A 27742-nucleotide genomic window follows, 5' to 3' on the forward strand; every position below is an offset into this window, starting at 1 on the left:
CAAAAACATTTTATCATACCCCCAATAACACTAATCGAGACAAAGATACCCTTACCTCCAGGACTAAAACAATGAGACACTGCAATTGGTGTGAGTTGCCTGTTGCCTCACACATTATCTTACCAAATATGGGAGCTAATTCAGACACGGATGGAGCAGTTTCCTGATGTGCAAAGTGCCTATAGTTGATACTTTGCACATGAACAGAACCCGGTCTGCAGCAAATGGGTCCTGCAACACAGGATGCAATACGACATCAGACTGTCATTGATTGACAGTTTTTTGTCATATGGGTGCAGGGAGGGGTTGGTGACGGCCTCCATTTGTGAAAACGAAGGCGTGTCACCACCATTTAAGGAGGGGAGAGTCCAGGATCTCCATCACTGGACGGAGATTTCCTGGCCTCTTACAAAGATCTGCAATAGGCACCTTGCCTGACCCAATGGGTGCCGCAAGATTCCCAATGATGTTGCAGTGATCCAATGCTGTATCCTAGGATGTATGTCGGATTACTACTACAGAAGGAGGCGTCTATTTTTAAGAGATGCCTCCTGCTGCATTTACAAACAGAGCTTCCAAGTAATCAGCAGTGATAGCAACTCCATTCACATCTGAATTAGGCCTATGATGTTAGACCTAGGACCTAATGCCGAGATGCTTGTAAACCTGACTTTTTTCACAGTTCACATATTATGGATGGTCTGCACATGGGCTTAAACTGCATTGCGCATATGCAGTGATGGTCTTGTGATGGTGGTCGCAGAGAGGATTTATTTGCAAAGTTCCTGACAGGGAGCATTTGGGGAGGTATCGGGGAGAGGCTGCAAAACTGGAAGTGTGTCACGTCCAGGGGCCTATCTACCTATTGGCCAGGACGGCACTCGCCAGGGGTATCAGGCAAGGAGGAGGTGCTGTCTGGCAGTGCCATCCATGGGCAGGGGTAGAACCAAGTAGTACTGTCAGACTTGGTGACTGTCTGTTGGTGCCGGCACCACTGTCCGGCAGCAGCGCCCCGTACCTCGCTTGTAATCAGACTCAACATAAACTACAGCTCCTAGCAGCCCTTGTTGCCGGGAGCTCCCAGTAGCAAGGGCTACTAGGAGCTGTAGTTTACTTTGAGTCTGACTGATAACTAATGCGGAGCTGTGCTGCTGGACACTGGCACCGGCAGTGACAGACAGTCACCAGGTACAGTCAGAGCCGGATTATGGGGGGAGCGAGGCACAGGATTGCACTGCCCTGCATTGGGCTAGGGCAGTGGACGGAGTGGAAGCACGGCACTCACTACAAGGCAGGCAAGCAGCATGGAGGAGAGGGAGAGAGGACAATGAACTACTAAAGTACATGCTGTCAGCGTACCCTGTCTGTAATGTGGGGGGTGGGGGGAACACTATATAGTCTTCTGTATATATTTCTATGAATGAGTTTATGTATGTGTGTGACTATGTCTGTATCAGAGGCGTAACTCCCACCCCCGCAGCCACTGCGGAGGCTTGGAGGCGCAGGGCTGCAGGGGCACCACCACTGATTGCTGCTGTGAGTTTGGGAAGGAGCTGGAGGGCACAGCGCGCGCATCTCCCGTGTCCCTCCTGGGTCTCCAGCGGTGGTGGCGGTGTTTCTATCAAATGAAGTGCCGGTTCATGAACCTATCAGAACTCATGGACCAGCAGTCAATCAGGAGCAGCAGCTGCTGGTCCATAAGCTCTGATTGGCTCACGAACCAGCACTTCATTTGACAGACACACCACTAAAGACACAGGATGGACACAGGATAGGCGTGCGCTGTGCCCTCTGGCTCCTTTCCGCACTCACAGACTGCATCCTCCTTCCCAGACAGCAGGGGGGTGGGTGTGTACCTGGCACTGGGGGGGCATATTTGGCAAGTGGGCATATGTAAAGCTGGCACTATGGGGACATATGGGGCACTGGGGGGCATATGTGTATTCTGGCACTGTGGGGGCATATGTGTCACTGAGGGCATATGTGTTTCTGGCATTATGGGGGTATATTTTTAGCTGGCACTGTGGGGGAATATCTGACACTGGGGGCATATGTGGCACTGGGAGCACAGCCATAGCAATAAGCATTACCCCCTGGTAACAAGCACGACACCCAGCTCATGAAATCTCTGGCAACAAGTATTACCCCCTAGCAACGAGGATAACACCCAGTGCATGAAACCCCTGGCAACGAATATTACCCCCTGGCAATGAGCTTGACACCCAGCACATTATGCCACTGGCAACAAGCATAACACCTAGTGCATGAAACCCCTGGCAATGAGCATGACACCCTGAGCATAAAAACCCCTGGCACCGTGCATGGAACCAAGAGCATGAAACCCCTGGGAATGAGAAGGTAATTTAAAAGTAATTAGAAGCCTTACTGTAGGGCTTAATGTGTAATGGGCATTGTGGTGTGTGGCATAATGTATCACAGACATTGCGGTGTGTGGCATAATGTATCACGGACATTGTCCTGTGTGTCATAATGTGTCACAGGCATTACAGTGTGTGGCATACTATATCACTGGCATTGTGGTATGTGGTATAATGTCTCAGGGGCATTGCAGTATGTAGCATAATGTATAATGTGCATTGCAATGCGTGGCATAATGTGACACAGGCATTACGGTGTGTGGCATAATGTGTCAGGGGCATTATGGTGTGTGGCATATTGTGTAATGGCCATTATTGTGTGTGGCACAATGTCTAAGGGCCATTGCAGTATGTGGCATAATGTATACTGGCATTACTATTAGGAGGAAAAATTGCAAATAATGTAAGGGGCATGAATCAGGATTTTTTTTTTCCTGTGGTGGCCAACGTCTGGGCGTGCAGGTTGCAAAATTGGGGTATAAGGTAGTCTTTTAATGCAATACCACACCCCTTTATGCATATCCACACCCATTTCAGCAAGATTAATCATTTTAATAGTGGCAATTATGTGGGGGGGGAGCGCCAAAAAATGTTTTGGCTTGGGGAAAAATTTCTAGTTGCACCACTGGTCTGTATTTATGTTTGTGTGTGTATAAGTATCTACTGTATTTATGTGTGTATTAGTGTGTGACTATGTATGTGAATAAGTGTGTAACTATATATGTATGTATGTGATTGTATTTGTATCTACTCAGAGCATCACTAGGGTTGGTGTCACCCGGTGGGGAAACTCATGGTGTCACCCCCCATGAAGCTCCTCCCGTATCAAACGCCACCACACCGAATCCATAGTAATGTTTTACTAAATATAATTGCTTCTGATCATTATTTTAAAAAATATTACAGTTATTCTCCAGAAAGTGAACATAAAATCCCGTGCATCACACGCTTTAAAAAATTTTTACTTTTAAACTGGTCTGTTAAGAAATTTTTGTTATATGAAAACTAGTCTAACTTGCTCCAAAAAACAAGACACAATCTCAATTGAACTAGCAGCTGAAATGGTTGACAGTAGAGATGAGCGGGTTCGGTTCCCTGAGAACCGAACCCTACCAGACTTCACTACCCAAGCCCGGATCCAAGTCAGACTTCAGTTTTCTCGCCTGACTCGGAAACCAGAATGAGGCAAAACGTCATCATCCCGATGTCGGATTCTCAAAGGGTTTGGATTCCATATAAGTCGTGCGTCGCCGCCATTTTCACTCCGACAATGGAGAGTGTAGAGAGAGGACGTGTTTCCGTCCTCAGTGCCCTGCATCAGTTCAGTAGTAGTATCTTGTGCTGCATCAGTCCAGTCAAAGTGGTTGTGTCCTCTGCTGCCATATGTCCAGTGCTGCTGTATAAGTCCAGTCCAATGGTTCTGTCTTGTGCTGTATCAGTCCAGTGGTGGTGTTTTGTGCTGCATCAGTTCAGTCACAGTGGTGGTGTCCTCTACTGCCATATGTCCAGTGCTGCTGTATGAGTCCAGTCCAGTGGTGCTGTGTTGTGCTGCATCTGTTCAGTGGTGGTGTATTGTGCTGTATCAGTCCAGTCACAGTGGTGGTATCCTCTGCTGCCAAATGTCCAGTGCTGCTGTATAAGTCCAGTCCATTGCAGTGGTGCTGTGTTGTCCTGCATCAGTACAGTGGTAGTGTCTTGTGCTGCATCAGTCCAGTTACAATGGTGGTGGCCTCTGCTGCCATATGTCCAGTTCTGCTGTATAAGTCCAGTCCATTGCAGTGGTGCTATGTTATCCTGCATCAGTCCAGTAGTGGTGTCTCTGTGCTGCTGTATACTGTATGTCCATTGGTACTGTCGTATATGTCCACTGATACTACCATATATGTCCAGTGATACTGCCGTATATGTTCAGCAGCCCTGCCGTACAAATCCAGTGATAATGTCGTATAATTCCAGTGGTACTGGAGTATAATTCCAGTGGTACTGACGTATAAATCCAGTACAGTGAAACTGCAATATATATGTCCAGTGATACTGCAGTATATGTCCAGCGGTACTGCCGTATAAATCCAGTGATACTGCCGTATAATTCCAGTGGTACTGTCGTATAATTCCGGTGGTACTGGCCTATAAATCCAGTACAGTGATACTGCCGTATATGTCCAGTGATAATGCTGTATAATTCCAGTGGTACTGCCATATAATTTCAGTGATACTGCCGTATAATTCCAGTGGTACTGGTGTATAATTCCAGCGGTACTGGTGATATAAATCCAGTCCATTGATACTGCCGTATATTACCAGTGGTGCTGCCATATAAATCCAGTGGTACTGCCTTATAATTCCAGTGATCCTGCAGTATAATTCCAGTGGTATTGGCATATAAATTCAGCGATACTGCCATATAATTCTAGTGGTACTGGCATATAATTCCAGTGGTACTGGTGTATAAATCCAGTCCAGTGATACTGTCGTATATGTCCACTGGTACTGCCGTATAATTCCAGTGGTACTGTCGTATTATTCCAGTGATACTGCCATATAATTCCAGAGATACTGCCATATAATTCCAGTGATCCTGTCATATAATTCCAGTAGTACTGGCGTATAAATCCAGTGATACTGCCGTATAATTCCAGTGGTACTGCCATATAAGTCCAGTCCAGTGGTGCTGCCATTTAAGTTCAGTGGTGCTGTCCTGTGCTGTGTATTATTTACTCCAAATAAAGGGGTTATTAATATTTAATCCAAATAATTTTCACAGGGTTTGCCTTGTGTGTGTGTAGAGGCACGCTCTCCTGTACCGCATATTGTTATATAACTCCAGAAAAATTATGGAGAACAAAAATTTGGAGGATAAAATAGGGAAAGATCAAGAACCACTTCCTCCTAGTGCTGAAGTTGCTGCCACTAGTCATGACATAGATGATGAAATGCCATCAATGTCGTCTGCCAAGGCCGATGCCCAATGTCATAGTAGAGGGCATGTCAAATCCAAAAAGCAAAAGTTCAGTAAATTGACCCAAATTTTTTTTTAAATGGTCTGAGGAGAAATGTAAACTTGCCAGTATGCCATTTACGACACGGAGTGGCAAAGAACGGCTAAGGCCCTGGCCTATGTTCATGACTAGTGGTTCAGCTACACATGACGATGGAAGCCCTCATACTCTCGCTAGAAAAATTAAAAGAGTTAAGCTGACAAAAGCACAGCAAAGAACTGTGCATTCTAAGATGGTATCACAAATCCCCAAGGAGAGTCCAAGTGTGTCGGCAGTTTTAATACCTGACCTTCCCAACACTGGACGGGAAGAGGAGGCTCCTTCCACCATTTGCACTCCCTCTGCTAGTGCTGGAAGGAGCACCCACAGTCCAGTTCCTGATATTCAAATTGAAGATGTCACTGTTGAAGTACACCAGGATGAGGATATGGGTGTTGCTGGCGCTGAGGAGGAAGCTGACAAGGAGGATTCTGATGGTGATGTTGTTTATTTAAATGAGGCACTGGGGGAGATACCTGATGTCCGTGGGATGAATAAACCCATAGTGATGCCTGGGCAAAATACCAAAAAAGCCACCTCTTTGGTGTGGAATTATTTCTCCACAAATCCGGACAACAGGTGTCAAGCTGCGGGTTGACTATGTCAATCTGTAATAAGTAGGGGTAAGGACGTTAACCACCTTGGAACATCCTCCCTTATATGTCACCTGCAGCGCATTCATCAGAAGTCAGTGTCAAGTTGTGAAACTTTGGGTAAGAGCGTAAGCAGTCCACTGACATCTAAATTCCTTCTTCCTTTTGTACCCAAGCTCCTGGAAGCCACACCACCAACTCCCTCAATGTCAACTTTCTCCTTAGTCAGGAACGTCAGTAGTCCTGCAAGCCATGTTACTGGCAAAACTGAGGAGTCCTCTCCGAACCGGGATTCCTCCGTAGGATCTTTGCGTGGTACGCCTACTGCTGCTGTTGCTGCCGCTGCTGTTGTTGCTGCTGGGAGTTGATCATCATCCCAGAGGGGAAGTCGGAAGACCACTTGTACTACTTCAACTAAGCAATTGACTGTCCAACAGTCCTTTGCGAGGAAGATGAAATATAACAGCAGTCATCCTTTTGCAAAGCGGATAACTGAGGCCTTGACAGCTATGTTGGTGTTAGACGTGTCTCCGGTATTCACCATTAGTTCAGTGGGACTTAGAGAATTGTTTGAGGTACTGTGTCCTCGGAACCAAATACCATCTAGGTTCCACTTCACTAGGCAGGCGATACCGGAATGTACACAGACGTCAGAAAAAGTGTCCTCAGTGTCCTAAAAAATGCAGTTGTACACACTGTTCACTTAACCACGGACATGTGGAGAAGTGGAACATGGCAGACTAAGGACTATATGACTGTGACAGCCCACTGGGTAGATGTATTGCCTCCCACAGCACAAACAACAGCAGCGGCACCAGTAGCAGCATCTCGCAAATGCCAACTCGTTCCTATCAGGCTACGTTATGTATCACCGCTTTCCGTAAGAGGCGCACCACTGACAACCTCTTACGGAAACTGAGGGACATTATCGCACAATTGCTTACCCCAATTAGACTCTCCTGGGGATTTGTGATATCGGACAGCGCCACCAATATTGTGCGTGCATTACAACTGGGCAAATTCCATCATGTCCCATGTTTTGCGCATACAATTAATTTGGTGGTGCAGAATTTTTTTTTAAATGACAGGGGCGTGAAGGAGATGCTGTCGACGGCCCAAAAAATTGCAGGCCACTTTCGACATTCAACCACCACGTGCCAAAGACTGGAGCACCAGCAAACACTCCTGAACCTGCCCTGCCATCACCTGAAGCAAGAGGTGGTAATGAGGTGGAATTCAACACTCTATATGCTTCAGAGGATGGAGGAGCAGCAAAAGGCCATTCAAGCCTATACATCCACCTACGATATAGGCAAAGGAGGGGGAATGCACCTGACTCAAGCACAGTGGAGAATGATTTCCATCTCATGCAAGGTTCTCCAACCCTTTGAACTTGTCACACGTGAAGTCAGTTTAGACACTGCCAGCTTGAGTCAGGTCATTCCCCTCATCTGGCTTTTGCAGAAGCGGCTGGAGAAATTGAAGGAGGAGCTAAGATGGAGCGATTCCGCAAAGTATGTCGCTGGAGCCCTTCATCCGCTTTGCCAGGATTCAAGGGTGGTCAATCTGTTTAAATCAGAGCACTACATTTTGTCCACCATGCTCGATCCTAGGTTTAAAGTAGAGATTTAAAGTGATGTGCACCGGAAATTTTTCGGGTTTTGTGTTTTGGTTTTGGATTCGGTTCCGCGGCCGTGTTTTGTATTCGGACGCGTTTTGGCAAAACCTCCCTGAAAATTTTTTGTCGGATTCGGGTGTGTTTTGGATTCGGGTGTTTTTTTACAAAAAACCCTCAAAAACAGCTTAAATCATAGAATTTGGGGGTCATTTTGATCCCATAGTTTTATTAACCTCAATAACCATAATTTACACTCATTTTCAGTCTATTCTGAACACCTCACAATATTATTTTTAGTCCTAAAATTTGCACCGAGGTCGCTGGATGACTAAGCTAAGCGACCCAAGTGGCCAACACATACACCTGGCCCATCTAGGAGTGGCACTGCAGTGTCAGACAGGATGGCACTTCAAAAAAATAGTCCCCAAACAGCACATGATGCCTTGAAAAAAAGAGGTGCACCAAGGTCGCTTGATGGCTAAGCTAAGCGACACAAGTGGCCGACACAAACACCTGGCCCATCTAGGAGTGGCACTGCAGTGTCAGGCAGGATGGCACTTCAAAAAAATAGTCCCCAAACAGCACAAGATGCAAAGAAAAAAAGAGGCGCACCAAGGTCGCTGTGTGACTAAGCTAAGCGACCCAAGTGGCCGACACAAACACCTGGCCCATCTAGGAGTGGCACTGCAGATTTCTAGCGAGAGGATGAGTGCTTCCATCCTCATGTGAATCTGAACCACTAGCCATGAACATAAGCCAGGGCCTCAGCCGTTCCTTGCCACTCCGTGTCGTAAATGGCATATTGGCAAGATTACGCTTCTCCTCAGACGCTTTTCATTTTGATTTTTGGGTCATTTTACTGAACGTTTGTTTTTTGGATTTTACATGTTCTCTACTATGACATTGGGCATCGGCCTTGGCAGACGACGTTGATGGCATTTCATCGTCTCGGCCATGACTAGTGGCAGCAGCTTCAGCACGCGGTGGAAGTGGATCTTGATCTTTCCCTATTTTACCTTCCACATTTTTGTTCTCCATTTTTTAATGTGTGGAATTATATGCCAGTATCAATAGCAATGGCCTACTACTATATATACTGCGCACAACTGAAATGCACCACAGGTATGGATGGATAGTATACTTGACGACACAGAGGTAGGTAGAGCAGTGGCCTACTGTACCGTACTGTATATACTGGTGGTCAGCAAACTGTGCAAAACTGAAATGCAAAACAGGTATGGATGGATAGTATACTTGACGACACAGAGGTAGGTAGAGCAGTGGCCTTTTGTACCGGACTGCTATATATTATATACTGGTGGTCAGCAAACTGTGCAAAACTGAAATGCACCACAGGTATGGATGGATAGTATACTTGACGACACAGAGGTAGGTAGAGCAGTGGCCTACTGTACCGTACTGCTTTATACTATATACTGGTGGTCAGCAAACTGTGCAAAACTGAAATGCACCACAGGTATGGATGGCTAGTATACTTGACGACACTGAGGTAGGTAGAGTAGTGGCCTTCTGTACCATACTGCTATATATTGTATACTGGTGGTCAGCAAACTGTGCAAAACTGAAATGCACCACAGGTATGGATGGATAGTATACTTCACGACACAGAGGTAGGTAGAGCAGTGGCCTTCTGTACCGTACTGCTATATATTATATACTGGTGGTCAGCAAACTGTGCAAAACTGAAATGCACCACAGGTATGGATGGATAGTATACTTGACGACACTGAGGTAGGTAGAGCAGTGGCCTTCTGTACCGTACTGCTATATATTATATACTGGTGGTCAGCAAACTGTGCAAAACTGAAATGCACCACAGGTATGGATGGATAGTATACTTGACGACACAGAGGTAATTAGAGCAGTGGCCTTCTGTACCGTACTGCTATATATTATATACTGGTGGTCAGCAAAATTATGCACTGTACTCCTACTATATACTACAATGCAGCACAGATATGGAGCGTTTTTCAGGCAGAGAACGTATAATACTGGTGGTCACTGGTCAGCAAAACTCTGCACTGTACTCCTTCTATATAATACTGCTGGTCCCCAGTCCCCACAATAAAGCAGTGTGAGCACAGATATATGCAGCACACTGAGCACAGATATGGAGCATTTTTCAGGCAGAGAACGTATAATACTGGTGGTCACTGGTCAGCAAAACTCTACACTGTACTCCTCCTATATAATACTGCTGGTCCCCAGTCCCCACAATAAAGCAGTGTGAGCACAGATATATGCAGCACACTGAGCATAGATATGGAGCGTTTTTCAGGAAGAGAACGTATAATACTGATGGTCACTGGTCAGCAAAACTCTGCACTGTACTCCTCCTATATAATACTGCTGGTCCCCAGTCCCCACAATCAAGCAGTAAGCACAGATATTTGCAGCCACCTGAATAAAACTGAGAGGACGCCAGCCACGTCCTCTCACTATTATTTCCAATGCACGAGTGAAAAATGGCGGCGACGCGCAGCTCCTTATATAGAATCCGAATCTCGCGAGATTCCGACTGCGGGATGATGACGTTCGGGCGCGCTCGGGTTAACCGAGCAAGGCGGGAAGATTCGAATCTGCCTCGGAACCGTGTAAAATGGGTGAAGTTCGGGGGGGTTCGGATTCCGACGAACCGAACCCACTCATCACTGCTTTAAAGCCTACGATGTATCTCTCTTTCTGGCAGACAAAAGTTTGCAGAGGTTCAAAGACCTGCTGGTGAGAAAATTGTCAACTCATTTGGAACATAACCCGTCAACAGCTCCTCCTTCACTTTCTCCCGCAACTGGGGCTGCGAGGTAAAGGATAAGATTTCCTAGCCCACTCGCTGGCAGTGATGCAGGGCAGTCAGGAGCGAGTGCTGACATCTGGTCCAGACTGAAGGACCTGCCAATGATTACTGACATGTCTACTGTCACTCATATGATCTGTCACCAGTGTGTACTCTAAAAGAGTGTTTAGTGCAACCGGTAACCTTGTCAGCGATCGGCGAAGGAGGTTACTTCCACAAAATGTGGAGAAGATGATGTTCATCAAAATGAATTATAAATTCCTCTGGGAAGACCTTTACGGTGTGTGGCACAATGTATCACAGACATTGCGGTGTGTGGCATAATGTATCACGGACATTGTCCTGTGTGTCATAATGTGTCACAGGCATTACAGTGTGTGGCATACTATATCAATGGCATTGTGGTATGTGGTATAATATCTCAGGGGCATTGCAGTATGTAGCATAATGTATAATGTGCATTGCAATGCGTAGCATAATGTGTCACAGGCATTACGGTGTGTGGCATAATGTGTCAGGGGCATTATTGTGTGTGGCATATTGTGTAGTGGGCATTATTGCGTGTGGCACAATGTCTAAGGGCCATTGCAGTATGTGGCATAATGTATACTGGCATTACTATTAGGAGGAAAAATTGCAAATAATGGCCCTCATTCCGAGTTGTTCGCTCGCTAGCTGCTTTTAGCAGCATTGCACACGCTAAGCCGCCGCCCTCTGGGAGTGCATTTTAGCTTAGCAGAATTGCGAACGAAAGATTAGCAGAATTGCGAATAGAAATTTCTTAGCAGTTTCTGAGTAGCTCGGGGCTTACTCAGCCATTGCGATCAGTTCATTCAGTTTCGTTCCTGGTTTGACATCACAAACCACCCAGCTTCGCCCAGACACTCCCCCGTTTCTTCATACACTCCCGCGTTTTTCCCAGAAATGCCAGCGTTTTTTCGCACATGCCCAGAAAACGGCAAGTTTCCGCCCAGAAACACCCACTTCCTGTCAATCACAGTACGATCACCAGAACGATGAAAAAACCTTGTTATGCCGTGAGTAAAATACCTAACTTTTGTGTAAATTAACTAAGCGCATGCGCTCTGCGAACCTTGCGCATGTGCAGTAAGCGACTAATCGCAATATAGCGAAAATCGGCAACGAGCGAACAACTCGGAATGACCCCCAATGTAAGGGGCATGAATCAGGATTTTTTTTCCTGTGGTGGCCAACATCTGGGCGTGCAGGTTGCAAAACTGGGGTATAAGGTAGTCTTTTAATGCAATGCCACACCCCTGTATGCATATCCACACCCATTTCAGCAAGATTAATCATTTTAATAGTGGCAATTATGTGGGGGGAGCACCAAAGAATGTTTTGGCTTGGGGAAAAATTTCTAGTTGCGCCACTGGTCTGTATTTATGTTTGTGTGTGTATAAGTATCTACTGTATTTATGTGTGTATTAGTGTGTGACTATGTATGTGAATAAGTGTGTAACTATGTATGTATGTGATTGTATTTGTATCTACTCAGAGCATCACTAGGGTTGGTGTCACCCGGTGGGGAAACTCATGGTGTCACCCCCATAAAGCTCCTCCCGTATCAAATGCCACCACACCGAATCCATAGTGATGTTTTACTAAATATAATTGCTTCTGATCATTATTTTAAAAAATATTAGGGTTATTCTCCAAAAGTGAACATAAAGTCCCGTGCATCACACGCTTTAAAAAAAATTTCCTTTTAAACTGGTCTGTTAAGAAATTTTTGTTATATGAAAACTAGTCTAACTTGCTCCAAAAAACAAGACACAATCTCAATTCAACTAGCAGCTGAAATGGTTGACAGTAGAGTTGAGCGGGTTCGGTTCTCAGGGAACCGAACCCTACCAGACTTCACTACCCAAGCCCGGATCCAAGTCAGACTTCAGTTTTCTCGCCTGACTCGGAAACCAGAATGAGGCAAAACGTCATCATCCCGCTGTCGGATTCTCAAAGGGTTTGGATTCCATATAAGGAGCCGTGCGTCACTGCTATTTTCACTCCAACATTGGAGAGTGTAGAGAGAGGACGTGTTTCCGTCCTCAGTGCCCTGCATCAGTTCAGTAGTAGTATCTTGTGCTGCATCAGTCCAGTCAAAGTGGTTGTGTCCTCTGCTGCCATATGTCCAATGCTGCTGAATAAGTACAATCCAGTGGTGCTGTCTTGTGCTGTATCAGTCCAGTGGTGGTGTCTTGTGCTGCATCAGTTCAGTCACAGTGGTGGTGTCCTCTGCTGCCATATGTCCAGTGCTGCTGTATAAGTCCAGTCCAGTGGTGCTGTGTTGTGCTGCATCTGTTCAGTGGTGGTGTATTGTGCTGCATCAGTCCAGTCACAGTGGTGGTGTCCTCTGCTGCCAAATGTCCAGTGCTGCTGTATAAGTCCAGTCCATTGCAGTGGTGCTGTGTTGTCCTGCATCAGTACAGTGGTAGTGTCTTGTGCTGCATCAGTCCAGTTACAGTGGTGGTGGCCTCTGCTGCCATATGTCCAGTTCTGCTGTATAAGTCCAGTCCATTGCAGTGGTGCTGTGTTATCCTGCATCAGTCCAGTAGTGGTGTCTCTGTGCTGCTGTATACTGTATGTCCATTGGTACTGCCGTATATGTCCACTGATACTACCGTATATGTCCAGTGATACTGCCGTATATGTTCAGCAGTACTGCCGTATAAATCCATTGATAATGTTGTATAATTCCAGTGTTACTGGAGTATAATTCCAGTGGTACTGACGTATAAATCCAGTACAGTGATACTGCAATATATATGTCCAGTGATACTGCCGTATATGTCCAGCGGTACTGCCGTATAAATCCAGTGATACTGCCGTATAATTCCAGTGGTACTGGCTTATAATTCCGGTGGTACTGGCATATAAATCCAGTACAGTGATACTGCCGTATATGTCCAGTGATAATGCTGTACAATTCCAGTGGTACTGCCGTATAATTTCTGTGATACTGCCGTATAATTCCAGTGGTACTGGCGTATAATTCCAGCGGTACTGGCGATATAAATTCAGTCCATTGATACTGCCGTATATGTCCAGTGGTGCTGCCATATAAATCCAGTGGTACTGCCTTATAATTCCAGTGATCCTGCAGTATAATTCCAGTGGTATTGGCGTATAAATCCAGCGATACTGCCGTATAATTCTAGTGGTACTGGCATATAATTCCAGTGGTACTGGCGTATAAATCCAGTCCAGTGATACTGTTGTATATGTCCACTGGTACTGCCGTATAATTCCAGTGGTACTGTCATATTATTCCAGTGATACTGCCATATAATTCCAGTGATAGTGCCATATAATTCCAGTGATCCTGCCATATAATTCCAGTAGTACTGGCGTATAAATCCAGTGATACTGCCGTATAATTCCAGTGGTACTGCCATATAAGTCCAGTCCAGTGGTGCTGCCATTTAAGTTCAGTGGTGCTGTCCTGTGCTGTGTATTATTTACTCCAAATAAAGGGGTCATTAATATTTAATCCAAATAATTTTCACAGGGTTTGCCTTGTGTGTGTAGAGGTACGCTCTCCTGTACCGCATATTGTTATATAACTCCAGAAAAATTATGGAGAACAAAAATTTGGACGATAAAATAAGGAAAGATCAAGAACCACTTCCTCCTAGTGCTGAAGTTGCTGCCACTAGTCATGACATAGACGATGAAATGCCATCAATGTCGTCTGCCAAGGCCGATGCCCAATGTCATAGTAGAGGGCATGTCAAATCCAAAAAGCAAAAGTTCAGTGAATTGACCCAAAATTATTTTTTTAAATGGTCTGAGGAGAAATGTAATCTTGCCAGTATGCCATTTACGACACGGAGTGGCAAATAACGACTAAGGCCCTGGCCTATGTTCATAACTAGTGGTTCAGCTTCACATGATGATGGAAGCCCTCATACTCTCGCTAGAAAGACTTAAGCTGGCAAAAGCACAGCAAAGAACTGTGCATTCTAAGATGGTATCACAAATCCCCAAGGAGAGTCCAAGTGTGTTGGCAGTTGTAATGCCTGACCTTCCCAACACTGGTCGGGAAGAGGTGGCTCCACTTACCATTTGCACTCCTTCTGCTAGTGCTGGAAGGAGCACCCACAGTCCAGTTCCTGATATTCAAATTGAAGATGTCACTGTTGAAGTACACCAGGATGAGGATATGGGTGTTGCTGGCGCTGAGGAGGAAGCTGACAAGGAGTATTCTGATGGTGATGTTGTTTGTTTAAATGAGGCACTGGGGGAGACACCTGATGGATCCTTGCGTGGTATGCCTACTGCTGCTGTTGCTGCCGCTGCTGTTGTTGCTGCTGGGAGTCGATCATCATCCCAGAGGGAAAGTCGGAAGACCACTTGTACTACTTCAACTAAGCAATTGACTGTCCAACAGTCCTTTGCAAGGAAGATGAAATATGACAGCAGTCATCCTTTTGCAAAGCGGATAACTGAGGCCTTGACAGCTATGTTGGTGTTAGACGTGTCTCCGGTATTCACCATTAGTTCAGTGGGACTTAGAGAATTGTTTGAGGTACTGTGTCCTCGGTACCAAATCCCATCTAGGTTCCACTTCACTAGGCAGGCGATACCGGAATGTACACAGACGTCAGAAAAAGTGTCCTCAGTGTCCTAAAAAATGCAGTTGTACACACTGTCCACTTAACCCCGGACATGTGGAGAAGTGGAACATGGCAGACTAAGGACTATATGACTGTGACAGCCCACTGGGTAGATGTATTGCCTCCCACAGCACAAACAACAGCAGAGGCACCAGTAGCAGCATCTCGCAAATGCCAACACGTTCCTATCAGGCTACGTTATGTATCACCGCTTTCCGTAAGAGGCGCACCACTGACAACCTCTTTCGGAAACTGAAGGACATTATCGCCCAATGGCTTACCCCAATTAGACTCTCCTGGGGATTTGTGATATCGGACAGTGCCACCAATATTGTGCGTGCATTACAACTGGGCAAATTCCATCATGTCCCATGTTTTGCACATACAATTAATTTGGTGGTGCAGAATTTTTTTTTAAATGACAGGGGCGTGAAGGAAATGCTGTTGATGGCCCAAAAAATTGCACTTTCGACATTCAACCACCACGTGCCAAAGACTGGAGCGCCAGCAAACACTCCTGAACCTGCCCTGCCATCACCTGAAGCAAGAGGTGGTAATGAGGTGGAATTCAACACTATATGCTTCAGAGGATGAAGGAGCAGCAAAAGGCCATTCAAGCCTATACATCCACCTACGATATAGGCAAAGAAGGGGGAATGCACCTGACTCAAGCACAGTGGAGAATGATTTCCATCTCATGCAAGGTTCTCCAACCCTTTGAACTTGTCACACGTGAAGTCAGTTCAGACACTGCCAGCTTGAGTCAGGTCATTCCCTTCATCTGGCTTTTGCAGAAGCAGCTGGAGAAATTGAAGGAGAAGCTAAGATGGAGCGATTCCGCAAAGTATGTGGGTGAAGCCCTTCATTCGCTTTACCAGGATGCAAGGGTGGTCAATCTGTTGAAATCAGAGCACTATATTTTGTCCACCATGCTCGATCCTAGGTTTAAAGCCTACGTTGTATCTCTCTTTCTGGCAGACAAAAGTCTGCAGAGGTTCAAAGACCTGCTGGTGAGAAAATTGTCAACTCAAGTGGAACATGACCCGTCAACAGCTCCTCCTTCACTTTCTCCCGCAACTGGGGCTGCAAGGAAAAGGATAAGATTTCCTAGCCCACTCGCTGGCAGTGATGTAGGGCAGTCAAGAGCGAGTGCTGACATCTGGTCTAGACTGAAGGACCTGCCAACGATTATTGACATGTCTACTGTCACTGTATATGATTCTGTCACCAGTGTGTACTCTGAAAATTGTTTAGTGCAGCCGGTAACCTTGTCAGCGATCGGCGAAGAAGGTTACTTCCACAAAATGTGGAGAAGATGATGTTCATCAAAATGAATTATAAATTCCCTGGGAAGACCTTTACCAGCAATTGCCTACAGAAAGTACACAGGGACCCGTGATGGTGGATTCCAGTGGGGATGAATTAATACTCTGTGAGGTGGAAGTACACACTGAAAGGGGTGAGGAATCGGAGGATGAGGATGAGGTCGACATCTTATCTCTGTAGAGCCACTTTGTGCAAGGAGAGATTGATTGCTTCTTTTTTTGGTGGGGGCCCAAACAAACCAGTAATTTCAGCCACACTCGTGTGGCAGATCCTGTCACTGAAATGATTGGTTTGTTAAAGTGTGCATGTCCTGTTTATACAATATAAGGGTGGGTGGGAGGGCCCAAGGACAATTCCATCTTGCACCTCTTTTTCTTCTTTGCATCATGTGCTGTTTGGGGACTAATTTTTTAAAGTGTCATCCTGTCTGACACTGCTGTACAACTCCAGGGGTACTGCCGTATAAGTAATAGGGTACTGCCGTATAAGTCCAGTCCAGTGGTGCTGTCTTGTGCTGCATCCGTCCAGTGGTGGTGTCCTGTGCTCAATGTTATTTACTCCAAATAAAAGGGTTATATACATTACTTATATTATTATCCAAATTATTTTTACAGGGTTTGCCCTGTGTGGTGTAGGGGTACGCTCGCTTGTGCTGCATATTATTACAATAGCTCCAAATAAAAGGGTTATTATTATTATCCAAATTACTTTTACAGGCTTTGCTGTGAGTGTGGTTTAGGGGTATGCTCTCCTGTACCACTAATATTGTGCATGTATTACATCTGGGCAAATTCCAGCACGTCCCATGTTGTTTGTGCCACACACTCGTGTCGCTTAGCTTAGTCATACAGCTACCTCATTGCACCTCTTTTTCTTCTTTGCATGATGTGCTGCTTGGGGCCTAATTTTTTAAGTGCCATCCTGTCTGCCATTGCAGTGCCACTCCTACATGGGCCAGGTGCTTGTGCCGCACACTTGTGTCACTTAGCTTAGCCATCCAGCTACCTAATTGCACCTCTTTTTCTTCTTTGCATCATGTGCTGTTTGGGGCCTATTTTGTAAATCTGCCACCCTGTCTGCCACTGCAGTGCCACTCCTAGATGGGCCAGGTGTTTGTGCCGCACACTTGTGTCGCTTAGCATAGTCATCCAGCCTCCTCGGTGCAACCTTTTGGCCTAAAAACAATATTGTGAGGTGTGAGGTGTTCAGAATAGACTGGAAATGAGTGGAAATTAATTTTATTGAGGTTAATAATACTGTAGGATCAAAATTACCCCTAAATTCTGTGATTTTAGCTGTTTTTATGTTTTTTTCAAAAATCATCCAGATCCAAAACCAAAACATGAAAGGGTGGTTTTGACAAAACCAATCTAGATCCAAAACACGAGCATGGAACCAGAACCAAAACCAAAACACAAAACACGAAAAGTACCCGCCGCACATCTCTAGTTGACAGTAAGAAAAAGAATGCTGAGAAGAACAATGAGGCGTGCACTGCAGGTTCTCTCTCTTAGCAGCAGCACTCCTCCCACTCTGCTCCTAGAATACAAACCGGTGCCACATGCACAATGATATCACTGTGAGAGGTATCCTACTGGGATACAGCAGTGCTGAATTGCCCCACATACCTGATAACTCCTCCAATGCCTAAAAAAAAAACCCTGCAAACCCTGGACCTGATGACCTCCCCGCCAAAGCCTTGTCCATTACATGTGACAATAGCGCTCTCTATTCATACGTCCAATTGGCTGTTACCGAGCCAGCTGTTCTAGACACCTCTCTTCCTCCTTCACATAGTGGGCTGCTGCAGATAAAGTGTACCCCATCCGCGCTGCCACGATTCACCAACAGCATTCTGCAGACATGGAGGTGGTCAATAAGGTGAGAGCTGGAGGGAAAGAATGAAGCACATTGTGAGGATAGATGGGGAGCAGGGAGGGGAAGCAGTCAGGATTTTGGCTGTCTGTATCCCGGCAGTCAGAATACCGACACCGGAATACTGACCACTGATTTGAAAAGGGCTCACTGGGACAGGAAGGGAAAGTATTAATGGGGGAGACAGGCAGGAAAAAAGCCAAGGGCTTTTAACATGAGAGCTGAGAGAAGAGAGATGGAGGAGGAAGACAGAGAGGGGGGAGAGAGAAAATAGAGAGGGAGGGAGAAGTCCCTTGGGCTAAGCATTGGTGGTAGCAACTGCGCCCAGTCGCTGCGCTTGAACGTCCCTCGAGTTGGCCCTGCATCAGAGGACTGGTAAGTCAAGTGGTATAGGAGGGGAAGGCAGGGGAGGGGCCCCCCTTCTATACTCCAGTCACAGACTGCCTCCTCCTACTTTGTTACAGCCTGCGGCCGGCTGCAGCCTACCGTGACCTCCATCACTGCTGCTTTTTAAATAAAAAAATGCCAGAAACAACATGGGGCCATGTGCCCTTCCCATCCCTGGATCCGCTAGTGCACACATACATAGATTTTATAGGGGAACACTGACACAGATTGTACAGGTCCCAGGGTCACACTGACACACCCAGAAAGGAACCAGAAGCACACTGACACAAACACATTGTACAGGGGCACACTGATTCGCATATTGTACAGGGGGGGCTGGCAGCCATGCAGAGGCACATACTGTACCTTCCAAGTTCCCACCTCTGTCATAGGGCAGCTCCAACTCCCCCTTGTCACCAGATGCTGTACTGAGTCCCTGTTGCTTCTAACTATATATAAAGCCATTCTGGGGTTCACGAGTGGGCAGTGGCGCAAGACACTTTTTTTTTAGGTGCCACTTTAGCCCACATACACTGCGGAAGACCCTTCTTGGAGTGGAGGGATCTGGTTTCTGTTGCTAACCAGGGGCAGCTGTGCATTAGAGATTTGGAGGATAGCGAGTGCAGCGCTTGGGATTGGTACTACCAACCAAGTGGTAATAGAACCTGTGGCGAGCAAAGCATGCCACCATGCCCGAAGCATGGAGAGCGGACTCGCTGCTGGTATACCCGCCATAATGCAATAGCCACAGAGTGCATGCCATGTCTGCTATCACATCTCCTCTCAGTGGCCACGTGGGAAATGTGTACTGCAATGTGTGGCCCCTGGACATCAATTACCTGAACATGCTGCATACTCACATTGAAGGGATCATAGACTGCCCATTAGGGCCTGGAGGGCAGCTCTGCTAGTCCTAGTGGTCTGGTGGCCCGCAGGGTGGGTGGGGTCACCGGCTCCAGGGGTCTCTACAGGTGTCCTTCAGGTGTAACCATGGACTGGCCCCCCATCAGGTAGGGGGATCAGGTGAGATCCACAGTAATCCACTCCGGGCAGCACCTAAGCAGTAGGGAGTGGGCAATCATTCTCTACCACCTCCATCCAGGTGCCTGGGCTGCAGAGCATGTATGCCCGCTGTCAAAGGTCAGTCAGTGCCCAGGCAGCGGTAGCAGCGTCCTCCCGCCAGACTCATGCTCACTTCCTGTGCAGCAACTACCTCACTGAGGGGTAGATTTATTAAAGTTCTTTAGGGGTTAAAGCGCTATCTGCACACGTTATGTGCCGCAGATAGCGCATCCCCTGATGTAGTATCCCGGCAATGCGGTATAGAAGGCTGGGGCGCTATGCGCCCGCTGCATTATCGGCGCCTCTATCTGTTAGATAGAACACCGATAAGCTTGCTAACTTATGAACGTTCGGTGTGCCCGAACGTTAGTCACTCCTACCCTGTTCCTCTTCGCCTCCCAGATCCAGCGCTGTGGGTGTACAAGCAGTTCCTCCCCCTACACACACGACAAGCTCCGGCATCCACAGAATGAAAGTGCGCATGCGCCAGCTTAACTCCCGAAAGGCACGCTGGGAGTTACTGGACGGCGCAGGCGTGGAAGTAGATACTGCAGCCGAAGCGGACGCATGTTATGGGAAGACACGTATCACCAGAAGGGTGAGATAACGTGCTCCCATAACGAACAAGGCAGGGTTAGTAAATTCACTGGAAAAGAGGTCACGCTTCACCACGATAATGCGGTGAAGCGGGACCCTGCTTATAAAGAACCTTATGTGCATTTTAATAAATCTACCCCTGAGCTGCCCCAGCACTGCTACGGCCCGCGGGAGGTAGAAGTGAGTAGTGGGGGGGCGCATGCAGCCATCGGGAAGTGGGAGGTGGAGGTGAGCAGGCAGCGGAGTGAGGTTTGTGCAGTGCGGGCAACGGGCGGGCGCACTTTATGGATGGTGCTGTTGGGGTGTCTGCATTGCGGGAGGGCTGGGAGCAGGGGGAGGACGCACAGCCGATTACGAAGCAGTCCAGGGCCGGCAGAGGGGTGCGGTGTGAAGGTGGCTCTTTTTGGTGATACCCCATGGAAGTGAAATCCGGGTGTGGGCCGCAACCCCCGCACCCCCTTGTGACGCCTCTGTATCTACTGTATGTGTGACTGTACTGTATATCATATGTATGTGTTTTGTGTGTGACTATGTATGTAAGTGTATGCTGTATGTGTGTGCCTATGGGCAGGATCAGATATACTAATAGCAAATGTGGTTTGACTGCATTCTCCATATAAAATTAGAAATATATTTATTAGCATTGGTCCACATTTCCATTTTTTATTTGCATTCCCCATATGCCCTGTATAGACGGTGTTTTCTATAGGGGTATGAATGTGTGGTGTAACGTGAATAAGAGACACTACTGTGCATTGTAATGTGAGTAATGGACACTACTGTATGGTGTAATGTGATACTGTGTGGCATAATTTGAATTGGAAGCGCTATTGTGTGGCCATGTCCCTTCCCCACGAGGCCACATTCCTTTTTTGACACGCCTTCCTTATTTCAATTGTGTGTGGGGGGCGCTCAGACCCCTAGATACACCCTTGGTCATGTCTGAGGCATGTCACAGTTTAAGGCTATGATCCTGTACAAAGGGGGTCATTCCGAGTTGATCGCTCGCTAGCAGTTTTTAGCAGCCGTGCAAACGCTATGCCGCCGCCCACTGGGAGTGTATTTTAGCTTAGCAGAAGTGCAAACGGTTGTTTTGCAGAGCAGCTGCAAAAAAAATTTGTGTAGTTTCAGAGTAGCTCAAAACCTACTCAGCACTTGCGATCACTTCAGACTATTCAGTTCCGGATTTGACGTCACACACCCGCCCAGCATTCGCCCAGCCACGCCTGCGTTTTTCCTGGCACGCCTGCGTTTTTCCGAACACTCCCTGAAAACGGTCAGTTGCCACCCAGAAACGCCCAATTCATGTCAATCACTGTGCGGCAACCAGTGCAACTGAAATGCATCGCTAGACCCTGTGCAAAACTTCATCGTTCGTTGTGCCCGTACATCGCGCGTGCGCATTGCGCCACATATGCATGCGCAGAACTACCATTTGTTAGCCTGATCGCTGTGCTGCGAACAAATGCAGCTAGCGATCAACTCGGAATGTCCACCAAAGTTACAAAGGCTCTGGTGTCTTACTTAAAGCTACAATGTTGCACAAAGACAGGGTAACTCAGATGGGTCATCTAATGGTTGCATCACCAAATTCAGCTACTTGCTCCTTATTCTGGATAATTAATATCAGATGCTATTTTAAACTGTTCTGCATTCTTCAGAGATTATATCTATGTATATTTGAATTCATTTGTTTCCAAATACTACATGTATATGCTTCTCTATAAGCCTAGACATGACATATATCCATAAATATTGGGGTTGATTAAATGTTTTCCATTTGCTGAGTGCATGCTGCGTAAATGTGCACTATCATACCTCCCAACTGTCCCTATTTTCGCGGGACAGTCCCATTTTTTGGGGACTGTCCCGCTGTCCCACCCACAGGCCGCAGTGTCCCACGGTGGGGGGGCAGTTGGGAGGCTCCTGCACTCTGCCCTGCTTAGCAGAGCAGCGGTGAATAGACGCTGTGCATCTATTCACTGGAGTCAGAGGGAGAGGGGGCATGCCAGCGGCTCACAGAGTGCTGGGCATGCCCTCTCGTTGACGAAAATGGGGGCGTGGCTCGCAATTGCGGGTCCTCCGCGAAGCCATGCCCCCTTTTCTTAGGCCACGCCCCTTTTCAGGAGCGGGCTCGGTTTCCTAGAAACCGAGCCACCCAAACTTCTGGCTTCTGAGTGAATCCAAGCCCTACCTCGGGTTTTCTTACCAGATTCAGATCCCAAAATGAAGCAAAACTTAATCTTCCTGGTGTTGAATTGAAAATAAGTCCCTTGCATGGTGATTTGGGTGCCATTCCGATGACTCCAGACGGAGATCACACTAGACTGCAAGGGCTTATTCATATTTATCTTTACTGGTACACTGCACACAGCACAGAGCTCCTCCAAAATAATAAAGAGCAGCATTATGTTAATGCCATTAACCATTAAATTAACCCTTTAGTTGTGCACAGTCATACTGGTGCTGTAACTGCCTGCAGCCCAGAGCTTCTAATACAGTGGAAGCATTAACCCTTGGTGCACAATGGTGTTGTTTTTGTAACTGCCTACACTGCAGCCCAGAGCTCCTGACAGAGGGCAGCATTAACCCTTTAATGGTGCACACTGGTGCTGTAACTGCCCAGAGTGTAGCCCAGAGTTGCCACAGTGCAGTCCAAAGCTCCTAGTACATGGCTTCATTATCATTTTATTTTTGCACACTGGTGATTGTAAAAGTATTTATTGTCTGCCACCATTACTATATATATAAGCACAGTGATTTGAAGCAGTGTATAAAATAATATATATTAATCAATAATTAAATTAAAAAAAACTTATGTGTGTTCAGGTCTAAGGAGAGGCATTGTGTTACAATCATGCTGTGCCACCACATTAATAATATAAGCACTATATGAGTTGAAATGTGAAGTTGTCATTTCTTTAAAAAAAACAGATAAAAGGTTTTTTTTTATAAAACTTGTGTATGTGCAAGGCCCGGCAGTGGCACTGTGTTACAATAACACTCAGTAGGTGCCGTGCCACCTAATTAATCATATAAGTGCTATGTGAGTCGCAGTGTGAAGTTGTCATTTGTTAATATACAGAAAAAAGGGTTTCTTATTTTTAAACTTGTGTTTGTTCAGGGCCAGGCAGTATCATTGTGTTACAATAATACTCAGTAGGTGAAGTGCCACCATGTTAATAAAATAAGTGCTGTGAGTCAATATGGATCACAATCAGTCAATGGAAGAGCAGGAGCAGCAACCTTGTGCTAGTGCAATGGCTGCTGCCAGTCATAATAGTGCTACAACATCTATTAAATGTACCAAATCTTATAAAGTTTAAGAAAGGGAACGTGAAATCTATATATTTCACAATGTTAAAAAAAGAGGTAGAGGTGTCTCCTTTAAAACCAAGAAATCAGTGCAGAAAAAAAGAACACTAAGGCTGAAGAACAAACTGTGTTTTCACAAATCCTTGAGGAGAGTCTACTGTAGGGGTGTCCACATTAGCTATGTGTGAGTCTGACATTTCTCACAATGTATTTATAGAGATGCCCCCTTCCACAATTTGTACACCTTCTGCAAATGTCAGGTTGAAGAGAACAAATAAAGATGGTGATGATGACATAATATAAATTGAGGATGCTGCCATGGAAGTGTAACAGGATGAGGGGGATCTTTGTGTACTATCTGATGTTAATGTGGATTTTTATGATGTTGTTTGTGCAAGTCAGCAACCAATGGCAGCATTTCTTGCACATGATAAAAAGAAGCCATTGTGATACCTAGACATAAGACCAAAAAAGCCACCTCTTAAATGTGGGATATCATTTGTGAATGCATCTTCTCCATTTGTAAGGCCTCAGTTAGCAGAGGTAGAGATATTAACCATGTCAGCACCTCCTCCATGTTACATCATTTGCGGGGAGTTCATGAAATTTATTTTACATAATTGTAATAATTTGTAGGACAAAAAGCAATACAGTATCAGCTACCAGCAGTTTGGACCAGCCAATGCAATTTCAACCACCAACAATCCCATCATCAACCTCCTCATAAATGATCGGAGGTAGTCCTTACAAAAAAGTGTTTGTGGTAGAGATGTGCGGCTGGTACTTTTCGTGTTTTGTGTTTTAGTTTTGTTTCTAATTCCACATCTCTAGTTTGCCAAAACTAGAGATGTGCACCGGAAATTATTTTCTGGTTTTGTGTTTTGGTTTTGGATTCGGTTCCGCGGCCGTGTTTTGGATTCGGACGCGTTTTGGCAAAACCTCCCTGAAATTTTTTTGTCGGATTCGGGTGTGTTTTTGATTCGGGTGTTTTTTTTTTCAAAAAACCCTCAAAAACAGCTTAAATCATAGGATTTGGGGGTAATTTTGATCCTATAGTATTATTAACCTCAATAACCACAATTTCCACTCATTTCCAATCTATTCTGAACACCTCACACCTCACAATACTATTTTTAGTCCTAAAATTTGCACCGAGGTCGCTGGATGACTAAGCAAAGCGAACCAAGAGTGCGGCACAAACACCTGGCCCATCTAGGAGTGGCACTGCACTGTCAGACAGGATGGCACAAATTGGCCCCAAACAGCACATGATGCAAAAAAAAGAGAAAAAGAGGTGCACTGTGGTCGCTGGACGGCTAAGCTAAGCGACACAAACACCTCAATATCACAGGAATTATTTGTTCTAATCAATGGTATTATTGGTCCAAATCACTGGAAGAAAATGACAAAATCACTGGAATTATTCGTTCTAATCATGGTATTATTGGTCCAAATCACTGGAAGAAAATGACAAAATTACTGGAATTATTCGTTCTAATCAATGGTATTATTTTTCCAAATCACTGGAAGAAAATGACAAAATTACTGGAATTATTCGTTCTAATCAATGGTATTATTTTTCCAAATCACTGGAAGAAAATGACAAAATCACTGGAATTATTCGTTCTAATCAATGGTATTATTGGTCCAAATCACTGGAAGAAAATGACAAAATTACTGGAATTATTCGTTCTAATCAATGGTATTATTTTTCCAAATCACTGGAAGAAAATGACAAAATCACTGGAATTATTCGTTCTAATCAATGGTATTATTGGTCCAAATCACTGGAAGAAAATGACAAAATCACTGGAATTATTCGTTCTAATCAGTGGTATTATTGGTCCAAATCACTGGAAGAAAATGGAATGGATGGATACTTGCAGTGACACAGAGCTGCAAGATACAGCAATGGCCTACTGTACAACTATATACTGTTAGTCACCAAAATGCTGCACTGTAATACTATATATACTGCTCACAAAAATGCCGCACAGATATGGAATGGATACTTGCAGTGACACAGAGCTGCAAGATACAGCAATGGCCTACTGTACTGTACTACTATAATTATTATATAGATGACAGATATAAAGTTACATTGTGGGGGAATCCAGTATACGTTCTGTCACCAGGTACCAGTGAATGACCACATCATGTATATAGGTGACAGATATAAAGTTACATTGTGAGGGAATCCAGTATACATTCTGTCACCAGGTACCAGTGAATGACCACATCATGTATATAGGTGACAGATATAATGTTATATTGTGGGGGAATCCAGTATACGTTCTGTCACCAGGTACCAGTGAATGACCACATCATGTATATAGGTGACAGATATAAAGTTACATTGTGGGGGAATCCAGTATAGGTTCTGTCACCAGGTACCAGTGAATGGCCACATCATGTATATAGGTGACAGATATAAAGTTACATTGTGAGGGAATCCAGAATACCGTCTGTCACCAGGTACCAGTGAATGACCACATCATGTATATAGGTGACAGATATAAAGTTACATTGTGGGGGAATCCAGTATACGTTCTGTCACCAGGTACCAGTGAATGGCCACATCATGTATATACTTATACTGGTGGTCTCCAGTCCCCACAATTAGAGATGAGCGGGTTCGGTTTCTCTGAATCCGAACCCGCCAGAACTTCATGTTTTTTTTCACGGGTCCGAGCGACTCGGATCTTCCCGCCTTGCTCGGTTAACCCGAGCGCGCCCGAACGTCATCATGACGCTGTCGGATTCTCGCGAGGCTCGGATTCTATCGCGAGACTCGGATTCTATATAAGGAGCCGCGCGTCGCCGCCATTTTCACACGTGCATTGAGATTGATAGGGAGAGGACGTGGCTGGCGTCCTCTCCATTTAGATTATAAGAGACTGAGAGAGATTTACTGGAGCTGACTAGGAGGAGTACTGTTACTGTAGAAGTGTAGAGACTGAGTGGAGAGAGTTTACTAGTGAGGACAGTGCAGTTTACTTTATAATCCGTTCTCTGCCTGAAAAAAGCGATACACAGCACACAGTGACTCAGTCACATACCATATCTGTGTGCACTGCTCAGGCTCAGGCCAGTGTGCTGCATCATCTATTATCTATATATAATATTATATATATCTGTCTGACTGCTCAGCTCACACAGCTTATAATTGTGGGGGAGACTGGGGAGCACTACTGCAGTGCCAGTTATAGGTTATAGCAGGAGCCAGGAGTACATAATATATTATATAGTGAGTGACCACCAGACACACAGTGCAGTTTATTTAATATATCCGTTCTCTGCCTGAAAAAAGCGATACACACAGTGACTCAGTCAGTCACATACCATATCTGTGTGCACTGCTCAGGCTCAGGCCAGTGTGCTGCATCATCTATTATCTATATATAATATTATATATATCTGTCTGACTGCTCAGCTCACACAGCTTATAATTGTGGGGGAGACTGGGGAGCACTACTGCAGTGCCAGTTATAGGTTATAGCAGGAGCCAGGAGTACATAATATATTATATAGTGAGTGACCACCAGACACACAGTGCAGTTTATTTAATATATCCGTTCTCTGCCTGAAAAAAGCGATACACACAGTGACTCAGTCAGTCACATACCATATCTGTGTGCACTGCTCAGGCTCAGGCCAGTGTGCTGCATCATCTATTATCTATATATAATATTATATATATCTGTCTGACTGCTCAGCTCACACAGCTTATAATTGTGGGGGAGACTGGGGAGCACTACTGCAGTGCCAGTTATAGGTTATAGCAGGAGCCAGGAGTACATAATATATTATATAGTGAGTGACCACCAGACACACAGTGCAGTTTATTTAATATATCCGTTCTCTGCCTGAAAAAAGCGATACACACAGTGACTCAGTCAGTCACATACCATATCTGTGTGCACTGCTCAGGCTCAGGCCAGTGTGCTGCATCATCTATATATATTATATATCTGTCTGACTGCTCAGCTCACACAGCTTATAATTGTGGGGGAGACTGGGGAGCACTACTGCAGTGCCAGTTATAGGTTATAGCAGGAGCCAGGAGTACATATTATATTAAAATTAAACAGTGCACACTTTTGC

This window comes from Pseudophryne corroboree, chromosome 2 (assembly GCF_028390025.1).
Source record: "Pseudophryne corroboree isolate aPseCor3 chromosome 2, aPseCor3.hap2, whole genome shotgun sequence".
In the NCBI taxonomy this organism is placed as follows: Eukaryota; Metazoa; Chordata; class Amphibia; order Anura; family Myobatrachidae; genus Pseudophryne; species Pseudophryne corroboree.